At 41.8% G+C, this 4747-nt stretch overlaps 1 pseudogene; it reads left to right on the top strand.

Annotated features, from left to right (window-relative positions):
• The first annotated feature begins 3052 nt into the window (after window positions 1–3052).
• On the top strand, window positions 3053–4185 carry LOC110219146 (large ribosomal subunit protein uL3-like; annotated as a pseudogene).
• The last annotated feature ends 562 nt before the right edge of the window (window positions 4186–4747 follow it).

Here is a 4747-nt window from a genome sequence, read left to right as displayed (position 1 = left end):
TTTGGCTATATATCTAGTTACAAAGTAGTTATATCACTGGGCAAAGCCTTTGATAAGTGGGGAGTCTTTTGATATGCAAGAAGTTTAAAAAGCAGAGTTGGAATAGAAGGGGAAAAGTGATATGTGGATGAGCAGAGATGGGAGAGGCAAGCAGCACAATCCACATAGTTGGAGTGAATAGGTAAAAAGGGGTCCATGGAGAAAGGCAACCATGCAACCATTCCTAAATCCAGGAATCCCAGCAGAAGCCTGACAACTCTGTATACAAGTAGAAAAGCTTTAGCAGATCCTAGCTAATACCAAGAGGTTATTGCAGAACTCTATGAGGCAAACAACACTGAATCCTAAACCTTTATCACTGGGCCATATATTCTGAAGCTGCTATGTCTTTTTTCCATCATGGTGAAAAAAATCAATGATAATTGGGATGGGAGATAATCCCTCTAGATCCAATAAGGGGCTGCATATGTGGGTGGTGGGTGTGGGGATAGAGAATGATTCTCTTGCTATTTATTTGAGTTTATGCTTTAAGTGCATTTGCTATTGATTTGTGATACTTGCATGGTCTGTAAATAGTGGTGTTCTGGTAGGGGCTCAGGACATGATTTACAAAATACATTTTTCTAAATAGCCCACACTAAATCTTGAAAAAGTATCCAGGGGCTCCCAAGCCAAGAACTCTGAGTGTTTTGAAGGACAGCTATATTTTGTGGGAACTTATCTGAGATCTTTATGTATTGAATAAGTCTTCTTTATGGTCTTCTGGATCAAGGAAAGACTACCTGCTCCAGCATTACAGGGATCCATTAAAGATTTTCCATTTTGGCTTACAATGACTAATATTTCAAAGTCTAAGTTGCTAACGACAATAACCTCACCATCCTACAGTGCCTAATTTGTTTCTATTAATAGTTTCTATGGGGGGCAGCTAGGTGGCGCAGTGGATAGAGCACCAGCCTTGGATTCAGGAGGACCTGAGTTCAAATCCAGCCTCAGACACATAACACTTCCTAGCTGTGTGACCCTGGGCAAGTCACTTAAAACCCCATTGCCTAGCCAAAAAAAAATAGCTTCTATGCTGGGGGCTATACTGAAATTTTTTCTTTTTTCACTCTAAGCTATTAGTTAGCATATTTTTTTCCCTCAGTGCAAGAATTCTTCTTAGGCCAGGCATATTCGTTCAAGTTACCATTATTCCATTGTGTGTCAGTATCATTGTCTTTTTTTGTTTATTGATGAAATAATTATATTTTGCTGAACTAACTTCAATGCAGTCCAACTCTATTGAAGTATACAGTGTAATTGTGTGCACTAAGGGACACTGTTTAACTGTCCTTGTACATCTCATACTTTTGTGCTGGATAAATAGTCACTATAACTGTTGGAGAACTAGGACATAGTGATAAGACTTGACTCTTCCTGAGTACTGTTGGTTTTGAGGGCATACATTTTGACTCTGATGATGATGACAACATTGAAAGGTCCTTACAACATCCTGTGACACTTTAAGGAAAGTTTAGGTATATAGGAAGGAGGATAAAGTGGTAGTTGTATTATTTCAGTTGTCTGAAACTGTAGGGTATTCCAAAATTCCGAAAGAGACAACTTGTAGAGGATGCAAAGGTTAATTGAAAATATTAGCATACCCCTCTACTGATCAGAAAGACTTCATGCTGAAAGAAGGGTGAATTGAAAGTAATTTAAAAGGCCTGATAGGAGCTGTTAGCCATACCTTCCTCAGTAGACAATGACCCAATGTCAGTAGCTAATTATGGAGGGTGGGGGTGGGAGGGACAACAAACTTTCAGACAACTAATATTGTTACAAGGGACTCAGCATAGAAAGCTGCCTTATTTAAGGGAGCATGGCTTCGCATCAGGAAAGGAGCCCTTCAGTCCTAAGACATGCCATCACTGTAATATAAGCATTGCAGAGAAATATTATAAAAAATCATAAAGAAGAATTAAGAAGCCCCTTGATGAGGATGAAAGAGGAGAGTGTAACTGGCTTGAAGTTTAACATCAAAAAAACTAATAACTTGGCAATTGGTCCCATCACTTCCTGGAATTAGAAGGAGAAGAAATGAAAGCAGTGTCAGATTTTGTATTCTTGGGCTCAAAGATCACTGCAGACAATGACTGCAGCCATGAAATTAAAAGAAGCTTGCTCCTTGGAAGGAAAGCTATGGTAAATCTAGACAACATACTAAAAAGCAGAGGTAGCACCTTGACACAAAGGTCCATATGGTTCAGACCTGCACAACTTGGCAGTAGGCAGGGGCCAAAATTAAAATACTCTGAACTTCTTCGGGCCACAGATAAGTTTTTAGTGGCTCACTTTCCAAGTTAACTAGAGACAGATTGACAATGGTTGGTTGCCACAGGTCACGTGACACACAGGAGAGAGTACACAGAGGCCATCCAAAATCCTTTGGCGGGCTGCAAGTGGCCCACAGGCTGTATGTTGTGCAGGCCTGACATAGTTTAAGCTATGGTTTTTCCAGTAGTAATGTATGGCTGTGAGACCATAAGGAAAGTTGACTACCACAGAACAACACTTTGGAATTGTGGTGCTGGAGAAGACGTTTGAGAGACCCTTGGACAGCAAGGAGATCAAAGCAGTCAAAACTTAAAGAAATTAATTCTGACTATTCACCAGAATGGTCAAATACTGAAGCTGAATCTTAAATACTTTGGCCATATAATGAAAAGATAGGACTCAATGGAAAAGACCCTGATGTTAAGAAGGATTGAAGACAAAGGAAAAGGGAACAACAGAAGATGAGATGGAGAGATAGTGTCATGGAAACAACAAACATGAACTTGGACAGACTTTGAAAAGTGGCAGGGGATAGAAGGGCCTAGCGTGCTATGGTGTGTGGGGTCACAAAGAGTAGGACACGAATGAGTGCACAACAAAAGCAATTGTAAAGAAATATAGGAAGCTAATGGAGAGCCTTGAGAGACCTGATTTTGACCTCAGATGCTCCTTGAAAATGCAGCACCCTGTTCTCCCAGCTTTCCTTGGCAGCAGCCACAGTAGCAGCCCCAGCATGTCCCATCAGAAGCTCTCCAGTCTCAGGAATGAGTCTCTGAGCTTCCTGCCTCAGAAGTGAAGCAGACACCAGGCAAAGGTGAAGAGGCTTCCCAAAGATGACCCCACTGAGCTCATCCATCTCACAGCCATTCTGGGCTATAAGGCAGACATGAGCCACATCATTGGAGAAGTGGACAAGCCTGCTTACAGGGGAACAAGAAGGAAGTGCTTGAGGTGGTCACCATTATGAAAATGCCCTCCCAGGATCATTGTAGACATAGTGGGCTATGAGCAAATCTCCAAGGCCTCTGGAACTTGAAAGCTACAAGAACTGGCACAAATCCAAGAAGACCTTTATCATGTTCTTTGAGAAGTGGCAAGACAATGATGTCAAGAAGCAGTTGGTGAAAGACCTCAACAGCATAAAGAAACACTGCCTGGTGATCTGAGTCATTACCCATACCCAGATGTGATTGCTCCCTCTGAGGAAGAAGTCTTGCCTGATAGATATTCAGATGAATGGCAGCAGCATGGCTGCGAAACTGCACTGAGTCCACGAAAATCTGGAGTAGCAGGTACCTTGTTCCACTGTGATTGGTAAGAGGAGATGATTGTCATCACTGAAGTGACTAAGGGCAAGAGTTACAAAGGTGTCACTAGCCACTGGCTAGAAACTGCCCCAAGATACCTAGCAAGGTCTGCCTAAGGTGGCCTATATTGAATCTTGACTTCTGCCTTCATGGCATTCTCTGTGGCTGGTCAGAAGGGCTACCACCATTGCATCAAGATTAACAAGAAGATCTACAAGATCAGCTAGGGCTACTACATAAAGGATGTGAAACTGATCAAAGTCAATGCATCACCAATTACAACCTGTTTGACAAGAAATTAACTTTCTGGAAGGATTTGTACACTATGGTGAATTGACCAATGACTGGGAGGCTGTGTTGTTGGGACCAAGAAGTATGTCCTCACTCTACAAAAGTCTCTGTTGGTACAGACTAAATGCTATGTCCTGGGGAAAATTGACTTGAAGTTGGTCAACACCACCTCCAAATTTGACCATGGCTAATTCCAGACTGTGGAGAAGAAAAAGTTTTCATGGGACCACTCAAAAAGGATCAAACTGCTAAAGAAGAAGCTGCCTAATGTTTCCAATCCAATTTAGACCTCGTGGATTCTCAGTAAATTGAAATTATTTTCAAGGAGAAAGAAAGAAAGAAAATGAAGCACCCTGAGGTCACGGGGCTAGTGATGCAGATGCTAAATAACCATTTTGGTGGTGTGGAGAATGGCATAGGACTGATGTGTTAATTTCCTTAATATCCTAACAGGAACTTTCTTACTGTGTATAATGGTTGGAAAGGCTGTTTCCGAAGGCATAGTAAAAGGGACAATGCCTGTGGAGCTGGTAGGCAATGTCAGATCAACCCAAATAACAAGGAGTTTGATACCTGAGAAAATCCTGTGCATTGCTCCATCAATGAGTAAGCAACAAGAATAGTTACTTACAGTTGACACCCATAAGCAGGAAAATAGTTGCAAATATGGTTGTCAGAGAGAGAAACTGAAGTGACAAAAACCAGCCCCGTGTGGTTTAAGAATATTTCCTTAGGGCATGATCCAGTGATGCCGAAAGAAGGGCTGCCTCAGTTCAATGAGGCATTCCACGAGAGTGGATAGGCAATCTAGCAGACAGTCGTCCCTGTGG

This window comes from Phascolarctos cinereus, unplaced genomic scaffold (genome assembly GCF_003287225.1).
Source record: "Phascolarctos cinereus isolate Bilbo 61053 unplaced genomic scaffold, phaCin_HiC Scaffold_1;HRSCAF=81, whole genome shotgun sequence".
Lineage (NCBI taxonomy): Eukaryota > Metazoa > Chordata > Mammalia > Diprotodontia > Phascolarctidae > Phascolarctos > Phascolarctos cinereus.
The sequence above is the reverse complement of the archived record's forward strand: the minus strand, read 5'-3'. Positions and strand labels throughout refer to the sequence as shown.